General features: G+C 37.5%; 1 pseudogene; it reads right to left on the bottom strand.

Annotated features, from left to right (window-relative positions):
• Positions 1–309: 309 nt before the first annotated feature.
• LOC147498485 (GDSL esterase/lipase At4g26790 pseudogene) lies at positions 310–15,711 on the bottom strand (annotated as a pseudogene).
• Positions 15,712–15,979: the final 268 nt, after the last annotated feature.

Here is a 15,979-nt window from a genome sequence, read left to right as displayed (position 1 = left end):
TACGGTTTGTGCAATTTTGTTAAGTGCAATCAATACTATGGGATCTATCCAAATTTGACATGGTCTGCACAATTGGCTGGCCCAATTGATGCTATTGGGCTTATGGATAATGGGCGCAACGTGTTGTTTAGAGCCGAAGGCGTGACGAATTGTCGGGATAGCACCGCTGCGCGTCGAGGTCTCGCGGGCCGTAGGCACAGGCATACCCTAGTCTCTATCAAAAGACAAAAGTTATAACATCAATGCACTTGGAACATTATAAAATCAGTTTGTACACCACCAGAGCCCAATTACAATGATTCTTCGAAGTTACAAGAACTTAGCCAGAAACTTGTTCACAATAATATGAGTAGCGGCGATGTAATTTGTTCTCTCAGTTGGGTGGAATGCATCCCATAACACGTACTTCCCTGCATCTGTACATGTAAACGGGCTATATTGATTGCACAGGTAACTCATTTCAAACATTCATGTTCCACAACATCCCTTTGCTGCATTCTCAAATCCTATATTACACAATAACACAAGTGAAAAAACTCTCAGTATGGTGTATTTAGCAATTGGAATAAAAACATCGTTATCATAAGCTTGAATTAATATATAACAAAAATGACCAACAAGCAACTAGACCAAGTTTTAGTCCAGACTATAAACTACAGAGTATGGTTCGCCGAGGTGTATCTAAACATATAGTGGCGAGTGATGACTGGTGTGTGGAATAAAACAGAATGCGTTATTTGTCAAACTTTGGGGAATCGTATGATATTTTCCAGTGATTATATAACAAGAAATTGGGCATAACACCCAATTTTGGAGAAAATGAAGTCTAGAGGACACAGTTTTTGGTGAGTAACTCACAAGGACAAATTCTAGCAATTAGTAACTCACAGACCCACGATTTCAAATGGGTAATTTCCCAATTAGTAACCCATAATGTCAATGTGTTCCCAAGTAGTAACCACTCTCCAATTTTGACTTTTCAACCTCACTTTTGACACTTTTTCCCTTCTCCTTATTTTCAAACAATGCCACGTGGACGCAACACTCTCTCTCTCTGCAACACTCTCTCTCCTTATTTGAAGTGATTTGAAGTGATTTGATGGGTGTGTGGATAGATACCACAGATTATCTTAGAGATGAAGAGATGCAAATGAAGCGGTCACTTAACGATCACGTGGTTTAAAAGCCTCGAGATTAAGTAAACATTAAGATGAAGCGGTTATTTACATTAACACTGTTCATATACTATTTTTATTATAAAAAAATTATTTTTAATAAGAAAAATGTAGAAATATTACAAGAACCAACAAAAACATGAATAATGGTAAAAAATAAGATTCTTGTAAAAATAACAAGATAAAAATCATGAATTAAACCAACCCATGTATTAAACCCTTAATATTAAAGATTGAAACCATCAACAAAGGATTAAAAGTTTAAAACTAAGCAAAATCTACACAGCATTCATAGGACATGTTTTGGTTCTACAACTATCATCAACAAAAATTGCAAAAGCACCAGAAACAAAGACAAAACATAAACCCTAACATAAATACAGAACATAAAAACCCTTAATCTTTATCGTCTTCATCGTCTTCATCTTCCTCGTCTTCATCATTGCCATCATCCCCAAAACTGGAACTATCATCATCATGTTGGTCTTCCCACATGTAGTCAGTAGGGTTTTCAACAAAATAAGGAACATACATCTCTTCTTCTTCATCGTCTTCTTCTTCATCAGTGTAGTCATCAGTAGAATAACTATCCCACATTTTCTCGTACTCGTCACTTGAGTAATCAGTGGTTTCACTGCTTGAACATCCAGGAAGAGGCATGTTGATAACTTTGGTAGATTTAACTTTGGTAGATTGTTGCTTTGGTAGATTGTTGCTAACAGAAAGAATATTAGAATGTGAGAGAGATCAAATTTTAGATGACTATTTCAAAGATAAATGTTTGCGGGAAACGAGGCGTTGTAATTATGTGGGGTGGTTAGTTTTCTTTTCACCTTCTTAATGTACCGTAAATGGTCATCATGACACACAAACAATGAAGGGACATGTAAGACCAAATTAATTTAGAAAATGAAGTGAATTTTGACCCTTTGTCAAACCCAATGTAATTCGTTTGTTGCCATATTAGAGGACATGCAAGTATGCAACTTGACTAAATTACCCCGAAATTAACCCATAAATGGACCCTAAATGGATTGAATGAATAATTTGGGTACCCATAAATAATTATCAATGTACAAGAAAGTTACTGATAGTCTTAAGGCCACAATATAGTTATTAATTGGATAGACGAATATGAATATCATTATTTTGGCGGGAAATTTGAGGATTGACATGTGTCCCCAATTTGTAGAAGACCTTTTATTTATTTAAAGGCAATCAAACCCTTTTTTTTCTTTTTTCAAATACCGTGTTTATTTCATGATATCTAGTGGCAAGCATGCTTGGCATGTTAAAAGCTTCATGTAGAATGTTAATCTTTATCTTGAATTTACTGAATTTTTTTTTAACCTTATTAGAATTAATTATTTAGACAATGTATAGTAAAGTTGCTGATAGTTCTAGGGTAGGAATATGTTTATTCATTTGATAGAGGAATCAACATGGACATTAGTATTTTGGCGGGAAATGAAGTTGGGTACCCAATGAAGTCTGACACGTGGAGGGAAATGACCTTGGAACGTACGTGTCACAGTAACCGAAACTTAAAGAAATCAATTGGGAATTAGGGGGAAAAACTGTCCTTGTTAGTGAACCTCAATTAAATTTGGAAACCCTAATTTTTAGTTTCACTTCAATCTCCATATTATAACCCTCATTTTATCTTTACGGTTCGAATTATTGGTGGAGAAATGAGGAAGCTTAACCTGACATGCAGAATGTCATTAGATAAAATGCAGAAATTATTTGGTGGATTTAGTAAGGAAGAAAGGGAGGATTTTGAGAATTCCTGTTTTCGAAGCTTTTTGCAAATCCAAAAAAATATGCACGCAACAACTACACTAGTTTGTGCCATAGTTAGCCATAAAGTTGGTAGACTTTGCTATCGGATTGGTAACAAAGATTTGGTATTCAAGAAGAGTGATGTTGCATTGATTATGGGTCTTAGTGTAAACTCTGTTGCTAACTCATTCTACACCATCGATGTGAAGAACAACACATCAGAATTTCGTGCTAGGTTTTTTAAAGGAAGCACTGTTAGTGAGACAGAAATATTAGATGCTTTAGTGGTGGCAAAATCCAGTGGTAGTAAAGATAAAAGTGATATATTTAGGCTCAATAGGTTGTATGTGCTGCTCCAAGTTGTGCTTCCTAGATCTTCTAGGACTGTAGATGGAAGGTATGTTGATCTTGCAGAGGACCTAGCTGCTTTTGATCAGTTTCCATGGGGCACACCTTGTTTTGAGATGTTGGAATAGTGTTTGGATGATATTTACAAAAATGTGTTAGCTGAGAAGGACTCCTTTGCAGTTTATGGTTGTGTTATTTGTTTTGATATTTGGGCATACCTTCACATCCCCTCTCTTGGGGCTCGTAGGGCATTGAATGGTAAATTCCCAAGAATACTAGATTGGGTTGGTTGCCTCCCAAGAACTTACATCTCCAGACCTAGAAGAAGAAGCTCGAGCCTCTTAAGGGTAAGGTTGTTGCCTTTGACACTTTGGATATTGAAGAAGAAGAAATGAATGAAGATGTAATGAAGATGGCTTTCAACCAACAGGCCACACAAAGCGTTGCTTCGGTTTCAGAGGAGATGCTTCAGAGACAGGCACACCTACTGAAAGGCCTTGTAAGCATATTATTGAAACTCTGCATTGCATTGTTGATTATAAACTCTGCATTGTTAATTATATTCTGCAACTGGATACATCAGCATTGCATTTTTAATTATTTGACATCTGTTGCATTTATAAGAAAGGTTCTTAAACTGAAAATATCAGGAAGTATATATTACATTTGTGTTGACTCACAGGATAGGTTCTTAAACTTGATATATCAGAAACTCTACTTGATATATTAGAAACTCTATGGTAGTTTTATGTTAACTGATAAGATAGGTTCATAAACTGGATATATCAGGAACTTTATGTTAGTGCTCATAAGGTAGATAGGACTCATAAGATAGGACTCTATGATACACCGGCAATGCTTACTTCAACTAACTTTTGAATACAGGTTAGGGTGGCTCGGAATGACATCAAGTCTGAAATTAGGACAGGTATGGAGACAATACTGCAAGGGGTTTTTGAGGGTGGGGAAGAAAAGTGGATTGGGTGAACCATCATCATCCGAGGGGGTTGTGAAGGGACCAAGAACAAAGAAAACAAGGGGAAGAAGTCGTGGTCTACACCAATGCGATCTTTGTTGTCAAAAACCTACTACACGGTTTGTTAAGAATAAGGTTAAAGCTGTTGTGGAAAAAGCTGTGTCTACCCCACCTTCTAAGAGGAAGTCATCATCCCCACCTCCTAAGAGGAAGTCGTCATCCCCACCTTCTAAGAGGAAGTCATCATCCTCTAAGAAAGTTACATTTGATCTTTCACATGAGGTTGAAGAAAATAGAAAAAGAGGAGTGAATGCGGGGTTTAAAATGGTAAGGAGGAGGGGTGAAGAGAAACATAGTATGCAGCAAGTGAAAGTCCAGCCACCAAGGTTAAGTAAAGTAGAGGTTGTAAAGGCTAGCAAAAGGCAAACAATTTTGAAAAGAAGTCAAGTCAGTGAGAAAAGAAAAGACATGGAGGCTAAGAGCAAGGAAGCTAACAAACCAAAAAGAAAAAGAAATTTGATTGGTTTAGGTGAGGAAGAAGAAGATGGAGAGGGGGAGGGTAGTGAAACTGATCTTGTTGCAGCAGCTGATGTTTTGAGAGATATTAGTGAAGAGTTACCCAAGACTCCTCATGATGACCAGGTGATGGGGGAAGACCATGTACATGGTTTTTTCCAAGAACCTGAACATGAACATGAAGGCCCTTATGATAATGATGAGGGTGCTCCAGAGTTTTTAGTTGATGAGGTTGAAGAGAGGGTTGTAAATACCTATAAATGTCAAGAGAATGTGGTTCAGGAGTCTTTGAGCAATGAAGTGCAGGAAGAGGGTGTGAAAGAGCCTGTTGATGAGAATGTGGTTGACCAAAGTTTCCTAGTGGAAGTCTATAATATGGATGTTGTTGAGCATGTGCCATTTATTAGTCCCTTGGACATTGCTCCTGGTGATGGTCCCTTGCCTACACCTAATGTTGATGTTCCCTCCAATGATGATGTTGATATTGATGGGAAGAAGTCACGAACTTAGAAATGGAGAAGGTCACATTTTCTCGCTTTACTTTCTTGCAAGATCGACATAACCGACTTGCTGTATTGTCACCCACAACCGCCAAACCTTTGAGGTAGATAGTCAGCTCAAATCTATTGTTGTTATGATGAAATCTAAAAATGATAATGTGATGTTGGGAGAACGTGATAATGATGTAGATGATGATGATCTTGTGTGGGGAAATGGTGGTCCCCACGATGAAAAGTGATACAGAGTCAAATGGCAAGTGAAATGGAAAAGAAAACTGAAGAAGCACACCAAAGAAGAAAGAAGAGAAGGGAAGGGATGCAAGGTCAGTCATGGGAAGAAAACATTGGATAGGAATGTGATGAACTGATCAAGTCTGCTCTGGCCAAAACATTTATCAAGAAAACCACCACCAAAGGTGACCTCCTCGTACTACAGTACTATTGGAAGATGTTTACAAGGTTGTACAATCCACAAAATTGTTTAGATGCTAGAGTGTTTGGATACAACCAGTCTATTTCAATGCAAAGTTTCCATTCATTGCATGGAAGAGAGTGGGTAGATGGGAAGGTCAGTACACAACTAACATATTATCTTACATATTAGCCAGCAGCAACTAACATATTAACCATCAGCAACTAACATATTAACCATCAGCAACTTCTGCATAATAATGTTGAAAATTCTATGACTCAGGTGATCACCATATATGTGAAGTTGTTGATCAGGTGGTACATCCAACATTGTAAGGAAAATGGCATTCCAGAAGAAGAAACATATACTATCATTGAGGATGTATACTTTTCTGTAAGTTGTATCTCATTGGTTGATGGAATTTGTTTTGTATAGTTCACCTCCATCGATGAAGTACTTTATGATTTTGTTGATGTAGAAATTCATGAACAGAGAGTATACAAACTTTAAGAAGAAGATGGAAGACCAAACCTTCGATTGGTGCAACTCCCGATGACAAGAGTAGATAGTAGTGCGTATCATCCACATGAAGTTGTTAAAGAGTACTTAGACCCTTATGAAGGAAGAATTAGAGATCAAGCACACCCATCCAGGGCAATGGGTCTTATCATTCCTCTTCAAGTTGAAGGTAGCCACTGGGTTCTTGAAGTCTACAATTTTGGAAAGAGAAAAATCTACAACTATGATTCTCTTGGTATGAAGAAAGTTTCTGATGAGCAACTTGCTATAGAGACTTGTCTTACTTATGTCATGAGGTGTGTTGATCCATCGTCACCTCATGATTTGGGAGCCCCTTGGGCTCGTGAGTTTGTGCCTGTTACTCAACAACCAGATACAAATAGTTGTGGCTTATTTTGCCTAGCCTATCTAGATGCCTTGAGGGGGTGTACACGAGGAAGTAAACAAAATAGATATGCAACCCCATCGAATGAGGAAGAGGATTGGAATGGATATAATTAATTGTGGGTTGAATCCAGATACTTTTTCAAAAAGCAGACAAGAGCAATTGGAGAAGAGTTTGGAGGATGCTAAAGAAGTCGGTACGTGAGCAGGGGAATCACTATGAAACAGCTTGGTGGATGCTACTTCTTCTATTTTGTGTTTAGTGAAACAAATAACTTCTTCTATTTTGTGTTTAGTTGTCTAATTTTAGTATGGTAATATCATTTTGTGGTGCCGTTAATATCATCAGCTACGAATTTGTGATGATGGAATTTGTCATTCATTGCTTCATGCTTTCATGGAGTGATGAGTTAAGTTTTTAGTGAAGCATTTTTTATGGAATTAGTTGCTGATAGGTCCTGCAATGCAATATGGTTATTGGAATATTTTGTTTCATCAAACATTTGTGTATAGTTTAGGCGGGAAATGTTTTGGGCGGGAATAGTTTGGCGCCAACACCACTTGGGCGGGAAAATAGTGTGTTTCCTTTATAAGTACAAACTGGGTTGCCTTTCTTGGTCCATCCCATTTCTCTCTCTTTTTTTTCTCGTTCAAAATGGGTGGGGGTGAGGATTCTACCAAGAATAATACAAATGTTGGTTCATCATCAACCAACTATAGCAAATGTTTTGAGTGTGGGGAAACTGGGCACTGGAAGATCAACTGTCCATGGGCAACTCACCGACATCCGTTATGCTCAAAAATACTGAATATGAGGTATGGTGTAAGTACAAAGCCACATAGTCTGGGAAGAAGGTTTCTCTCATGCAGGGCCGATCCATGCAAGGGTTTTAAATGGATAGATCTAGAAGGTGAAGGGACACATAAGGCTAAAGCACCTGCTAGTGAAGCAAAGGTGACAAAGGAAAACCAGTTGCAAATCACCATTGATGGTCCTATTAAAATGAAAATAGAGGGTAGTGTTGATGATGTTAGCCTACTTGTAAAGAAACTATCCATTAGAGACTGACCATGTCATTGTTATAGTTATTGATATTAATAGTACAAGAAGATGTCCGTTCAAACCAAATTAATTACGAAACCAAAATTGCCAACCAAAACTATCCAAAATATCAACCCCGAAGTAAAGCCACAGGGTAACAATTTACCACTAACATATATGCAACTGCAAGTGCCAATTTCAAACAAACAAACCAAAGCTGCCACTATTGGTGATTGGTTAAAAGAAAGATCATATGTACTCTTCATATGCAAAATCTGGTGGAATCCCAGCTGAAAAATCAATCCACTCAGCATCATCACTGGCAACCGTGCAAGTTGCCTTATTGTGTCCAAGACCACCACAACGCGTACACCTTCTTCTTTGCACTGGGACTCCCTCTCCTTTAGAGCGCTTTCTCTTTTTCTGTGGTCTTCCGGGCATCACCTCATCAACGGGTAGACGGACGATGATGCCATCATAAGCCCAAACCCACTGTTTTTTTCCTCTTAATGGTGTCCAGTTCTCTCTATATGTATCCATCATCGTTTGTTTTGTGTACCAATGCAAGCAAAAATCATATGCATATAGCTTACAGCGATCGATTGCCTTCATAGCATGGCTACAAGGAAGACCAACCTGTTGAAAGAAACCACATGTGCAAGTCCTCTCCAAAAGGTCTACGGTGTCGATGCGGTCTAGTGATTGCACGAGTAAACGCGTGCTCACTTGCCTTTGTTCTTCGCGGAAATGTCTACTCGAATATCTCGACGAGATGAGCACTTTCTCAGCTGATTTGGTCGGTTTGTCTTCAGTTTGCTTTGGCGCCATCACTTTCGGTAGTCATAAAAATGTTTCATTATGTTCAACCCGATACCATTGACAAGAGATGTCACGGCATAGCTCTCTCACGGAAGTATCATCTTGTTCCGACTCTATGTGATTTGTGTAGCAAATGCCATACCTTCTCATTAGAGCAAAAACACAACACCACGACTCTTTCGAATCTTTACAATCTTTGCATAACCTTTCTTTGTCGGCACAATAAATTTGGCTCATAAGTCTTACAAATTCTTTTTTGTTCATAAGTTTAGTGACTCTCTTCACCTTCCTTTTGTCTCTTGCTTAGTCATACAATTTGAAATGTGTTGTGCACAAAAGCAATTGATAAGAGCCCAAAACTGTAGTTTTAACCCCTTAACAATCATACTTTTAGACCAATTATGTGAATAATAAGTAAGAGTTAATCGCGATTCGTGTTTTATGCATTTCGGGCTTCAAAGTCCATTATGCTTGAAATGTGCCACTTTAGCGAGATAAAGGAGCAAAGGTCGGTTGCTAAGGAGTTCTGTGATTAAAGGCCAAGATTCAAGAAGACAAAGCCTCAGTAAAGCCGGTCAAAAGATGAAGAGTCAAAGTCCACGCAAAGTAAATAGTGCACAAAGTCAACAGAACTTCCGAAGACCATATCTTTGGACTCAGACCTCGGAATGGGGCCTACCTTATGTCAAAACGACCAATTGAAAGAGCTTTCCAATGGTCAAGCCTTGACCCAATCAGAGGAGCAGAAGTGAACGAAAAGTCTGTGGAAGTCAACTGCAGCTGAAGAGGCCTTTTGATTTGAAAGAATTGGGTTTTGGGCCTGATTCTCTGGCCCAAAGCATGGCTCCAAGCCCATGCACGATTTTTGGATCTGGATGTATAAAAACAAAAGCTTAGCTCTAATGGTAGATAGTTAGGTTAGAAAATAAATTAGGTTAGAATAAGAAAAGTAGCCATTAAACCTTAGTTCTAGATCTAGTTTTAGATTAATTAATTAGTTTTATTCTTGCCTTAAATTCAGTATTAAATTATTGTTATTGATTTCATTAGATAAATAAATTAGTGTTCTTGATAATCTTGTTCAATTTCTTTACTTATTAGCTTAAATCCTTAGATTCAATTACTTGTCATTATTAGTTTAATTCAATTATTGCATGAGTAGTTTGAATTGAGTTTAAACAAGTAAAGTTCAAATCTTTATATTATGTCTTGTTTAGATTTCATGAGAAATGATAGTTTAATGACTCTAGGCTAACCCTCCATTAGAGGGGTTGAGGAAGCCTTGATGAAGACTTGATTTTGTTAGAATTAGAATTCGTCCTCATAATCTATTCAATTCTAGAAGTAATTAGTTCACCATGAGAATGGGTTTAAACTTCACATGCTAGTTATTACTTGGTAGAGATTGCCATGAATAGTTAGGGATTAGATTTACCAATTGTTATGCGATAACATTTCAATTTGGAGTGTGACAGTTCTTTGTTAGTAGATTAAGTAGAGTTAAAGATTCAATCCCCCTAATTCCTTATCATAGAGTCTAGTTAGTATTTACGTAGTTTAATTATTATATCTTGTTAGTATAAATTGAATCCGTAGTATAATCATAGAATAGATATTTCATATAACACATCACTCTCACCATTGTTCTTTGGGTTTGATTAGTTGAATTTGTTTTAAGTCTTGAGAGTTAAGAGTGGAACGATTCATTACTCTATATATTGCATGAATATATATGTGAGAGTAGGAAATAAATTATTGATACCGTAAGAATAAGGTTAGAGTAATCTAATTGAGTTTTTTACGGGTTATCGACAATGGAACATTAGGAAGTATTTTAGGCACGGCTTGAAGAATGCTTACATGCCTATCGAGAGAAGAACAAAGTTTTGCTGGCCCCAACAACAAGGTCTCTTAACTTTTCGAAAACCAATCCCAGTGGTCATTATTTTCCTTTGGGACTATGGCAAATGCAATTGGAACACGTGGCTATCGCCATCAGCCCAATAATAGCAGTTAGTATGATTGACTTGTACCTACCTGTCATGAAAGTGCCATCAATCATAATCAATGGATGAAGACATCTTTTGTAAGCTCGGACAGTGACGCCGTAGCTCACAAACAAACATTCAAACTTGTGCTCAGGGGCCAATGACGTTTGCAGCTCGGTGAAACAATCTAAATCCACTCTTTTAAGTTCTTTACAATAATTTGGCAACATTTGGTACGACCGACTAAAGCTTCCCCCATCTGCAAGCAAAAAAGCCAAACAAACAAAAGTTAGTTGTTGCTACTATTGCGTTCATTAGTTGCTGATATAACCAAGGCAGTTACCTTTTCCATTGCAATTTCTTTTGCTTTCCAAGCAACTTTATACGACACATTTGTCTGGTGTGCGCCCTTAACCTCCAACTGCAACTGTTTCGGAGCCATATCAATATTGTCCCTAAGTTTCGATTTCACAACTTCTGAAACCCATTTTGCATCAGCCTGTTTATTAGTTGCAATTGCTTTATCTTGTGAACATGTATGTGCTTCTCTGAAGGTTATAATAACCCATATATCAGAACCAGTGGTTGGTTTTGCAAACAAATGAAATGTGCAACCAGGAGACTTACACTTCATATAAATCCTCTCGAGGAGAAGTGCTGCATCAAATCAAACATGTTTGCTATTGCGTATGACTTCATGTCTTTTATAAGATCATCCCGAGTAGGATAGTGTTGTCTACTTTAGGAGGAACAAACTTCAGGTTCACATGAGGAGGAGTTACATCCACTTTAGTTGGTGTTTACGGACTATGGGGAGAGCGAAGAGGATTATATCCTTGATGTAAGTCTTACGAATTGAGATCTTACGCACCGAATAAGCGTAGCATCAACCATTCTATTTGTTTCAATATCAGGTTCACTTTGGCCTTCCTCATCATTGGGTCATATCGGGTTAACTTTGGCCTTCCTCATCATTACAGTCATATCATAGGCTTTGCCTCCCAAAAAACTCTTGACTACGGTTAGGAGTAGACCATACATCACAATCATCATCCAATAATTGAACTTCATCATCATCATCTTGATTACCACCATTTACTACTCTAACTTCATCATCATCAGCTCCATCCTTTACTTGTACTACTTCTTCTTCAAAATTAACTTCATGTAGTATTTCAACTTCATCATCATCACCCTCATTATTGTCAATATTTTGATTCATGGAAATTCTATATTCCTCAGGGACGTCCTCTGTATCACCATATGGATTTTGGGAATCAAAGTCATCATAATCATGTTGATCAAGATCTGGTACACCATCTTGCTCATCACCATCATTGATCGTCCCTGTATTATATCAGTAATTAGCTCCCCACTATTAGCAACTGGAACTATATGTTACCTTGCAAGGCTATAGAGTGTACCTTCCACAAACAGAGAAGGCGGTGTGACCGTTTCTCTTTTCTGTACTGAAGGTTCAGGTGTAACTTCAGAGGAAACACCCTCTGGCCAAATATCTATATTTCAATGAACACTCAGTAAGTTCCACACCACTATCAGCGACAGGTAAGCTATCATCTATCAACATATCCCATTGATATCGAAGACTTACCTGCCATCACCTTTTCGAACGTTGACAAGCTGTGAGGTTGAATGTGTTCTTCGACGTCGTGAATCTCCACATCTTCCCATTGATAAGTCCCCACTCTCCCACTCCAGGGTTGGTCAAGGAGACTTTCTGGAAAACCAAAGATTCATAACTATCAGGAAATAAAGCATGTACCCACCCTCACTAATAATGACCTAACCAAATGGAACTGCATTACTTACCAATTGCTTCATCGACAAGTTTAAATTGATTAATAGGACACTTCTGACGAGCTAGCTCCTTCTGTTTCAGAAAAGAGTGTTTCACAGGAGAAACAATGCTTGGAGTCGCGTCTTTCTTAAACAACTCAGTAGCAACTTCTTTCTTCTTAACATTAGGCTGTCCATTGCTTACCACTTCTACTTCGTTGATAACCCAAACCATCATTGTTTTTCTTGGAGACTTTCTTTGTTTCATAATCATGTTCAAATAATCTGTTTCTTCATCAATTCGACACGGGGACTTCTTCGTCAAGTATCTTATAGAAAAAGTAGATCTCTTTCTCGACAACACACCTTCCACGGTACTCATGAATCCTTCAAATGAAATACCCCCATCACAAACTCTCAATTTCACCTCGCCACCAACATACTTCATCCGGCCATACTTGTCCGCTTTCATCTCCCCATTGTAGTGAATAAGAACATCCAAAGAAGTACCTAACCAGTAAGTATAAAAAAAACAACCAAAAAGTGATGGTTACAAAGAAGTACCTAACCATAAACCATAAAAACTGAAAAGTAAATTCAAACATTTAAGCACAAACTAGTTAAACTAACACTTTTAGGACATTTATGACAGAATCTATCTTAAATGCCTTAATATTAAACCCAACATTAAATATAGAATCAACATGGAAACCACCAACATTCTACCACAACTATATAATCAACATGCATTTATGCATGGAGACGTCATAGCTGTCTTCAAAACCCTCTTCCTTGAAAGATGAAACATCAAACAAACAAAACACTAAACTACGTGGAACAAAACCGTAGACCCAAGGCCCTAGATAGCTTAAAAAATAACAAACTATACCTTTATCATGTGAATGTGTCATGTTTTCCATGTCAAACCTTAAAAAATACAAAAAGCAGAGGGACAATGACGAGGAAGAAGAAGAAACAACCAAGAAAAAACGAAACTTTGAGCTTTTGTCCTTATTTTTTAGGTTGGCTCAAAATACGAGGTAAAAATTGTAAAGGTACTGACAACCAAAATCACTGAGAGTTGCTGATAGTTTATTAGTCAGTTGCTTCTTCATTATAGAAAACACAGATACTACAACATGTTTTCTTGATCAAGATCCAACGGTTGTCCATCACTGTAAAGTCAAACTCATCAGGGCACAATATAGCGAGTTATCGCAGTGAGGGTAAAGAGGGGAGAGAGAGTGTTGCAGGTCCACGTGGGCATTGTTTGAAAATAAGGAGAAGGGCAAAAGTGTCAAAAGTGAGGTTGAAAAGTCAAAATTGAAGAGTGGTTACTACTTGGGAACAGATTGACATTATGGGTTACTAATTGGGAAATTACCCATTTCAAATTTAGTAACTTTCAAGGACAAAATAAGTTGGCTCGGCCATTTTATTTTTTTTAAATGCCAGTTAAATCCTTTTGTGAAAATAACCCTCAAGGACAAATGACCCGGATTTAAAATAAATATTTTCCAATTTTACCCTTTCTGTCATTTTACTATGAACAATGAATGTTCATACTTTTTGCTGGTGTAAGAACAATGATTGTTCATATCCAAATAGGTGAATGTACCTTATACAATATATTGATGTATGTTCATACCAAAAGGACTATGAACATTCAATGTTCATACCCAATCAATGTTCATACCTAAAGACTATGAACATTGAATGTTCATACCCAAAGGACCAAGGACTATGAACATCGAATGTTCATACCCAACGGAGTATGAACAATGTTCATACTCAATCAATGTTCATACCCAAAGACTATGAACATTGAATGTTCATATCCAAGGACTATGAACATCAAATGTTCATACCCAATCAATATTCATATCCAAGGACTGTGAACATTGAATGTTCATACCCAAAAGACTATGAACATTGAATGTTCACTTTGAATATTGAATGTTCATACCCAAAAGACTGTGAACATTAAATTTTCATACCCAATCAATATTCATACCCAAGGACTGTGAACATTGAATGTTTGTTCCCAAAAGACTATGAACATCGAATGTTCATACCCAATCAATATTCATACCCAATGACTGTGAACATTCAATGTTCATACTAAATATACCAGGTCGTTTTGTCTAGGCCGGGCCGTTAATTATTTCGCATCAGGGGTATACTTGACATTTCATCTACCTGATCCGTTTTTTATTTTGCATCAAGGGTATACTTGACCTTTCATCTACCCGGTCCTTGAGAGTTACAAAAATAAAAAAATGTCCTTGAGAGTTATTTTTTCGGTAGTTTTGTCCTTGAGAGTTACTCCCCTGTTATATAATTGGTATTGGTATTGGTATTTTTGGCTTTAGGTGTCGGCATATTGGTATATGCCAATATTTCAAGGGACGACATTGTGAATGGACCCAAATAACGCCAGCATTCATGGTTACATAGCAAATCAATTTTTGTTTTTTTTTTTTGAAAGTAACAATCATCATAGTTCTGTGGCTTCTGAATGATATCAAACAAGATACCATAAGTATCTGAAAAGACCAAAGCAATCCCATGTAGTTCTTTGTTTAATTCTACTACTATGTCTTGTAATTTCTGTTGAAGTCAGAGCAACTTGATTGTATCTCTCATTGCAACCACCACTCCAGAAAAAGTAATTTGACACTCTCTCTAATGGGTAAGCACCCCATGGGGGGAAGCCCAGTTATAGGTATCTTTCTAGCTCCAAGGTTGTACAAATCCTTAACAAAATCTCTAGCGAGTCCAATGATGTAGTCTTGAAACTGCTCCACGGTGAATTGAGACGCTCTTATGCTGGTTGGTCTGAAGTAATTCTCTAAGAAATCATTTGTCCCAAGGCTCACAAAATACAATGCCTCACGCACTGTCTCGTTTGCCTTTCCGTCACCCAGGTACTCCTTAAGTCGCTTTTGGTAGTCTCTATAGTACTTCAATTCTCTCCATAGAGGCATTACGTTCTAAAAGTCCAATGCCAAAAACACAAATGTTAAAATTATTCATTCTAAATTATATAGTCAAACTTACCGTATATTTTCTGTACAAATGCGTTATATGGTAATATGTATAATTTACCAGAACACTAGATGTAGCAATGTTGTAGCCAGTTCCGGCAGAAGCAAAGTTAACACCGATTCGCGAATTCTGAAATATTATGTGATGGATCGGTATGCTAGTACTATCGGCTTGCACCCAAAGGCCTCGAAATGAAATCACCGGGGACCTTGCCATTTGAAAATCGTCGGTCGGTTTACCTGCAGCGAAATCACGTCCATATGGCCTGAAATCGCTCTGAAGTACTGTCAAAAGATGATTATTGTTACCTGAATCAACTGAAGAATCACCGAAGATGACTGCTGGAACTTTTGCTTTGATGTGAAAAATTAGTAATAAGAATTGGGTTAAAAAGAGCCATGGCATGGTGCAATAATGTGCCATATATATTTTGAAATTAATCTCAAATGATATGTATGGAAGTAAAAATAGTAGTTCTTATAGCGAATAATGTGATGAAAGTGGTAGGGAAGAAATCAAGAAAGTCAGGTTTGATTGAAGTTGGAGGGAGATATCTGTTGTGTGCACTTGTGCTTCTTAATTTCGTCTAGGAAATGTCACATTTATAACTTATATGCACCAAACTTCTCTCTCTTCTTACTTACATGCTAACTTACCTTTACCAAACTTAAAC

The sequence above is a fragment of the Coptis chinensis genome, chromosome 5, assembly GCF_015680905.1.
Source record: "Coptis chinensis isolate HL-2020 chromosome 5, ASM1568090v1, whole genome shotgun sequence".
NCBI classification, from domain to species: domain Eukaryota; kingdom Viridiplantae; phylum Streptophyta; class Magnoliopsida; order Ranunculales; family Ranunculaceae; genus Coptis; species Coptis chinensis.
The sequence above is the reverse complement of the archived record's forward strand: the minus strand, read 5'-3'. Positions and strand labels throughout refer to the sequence as shown.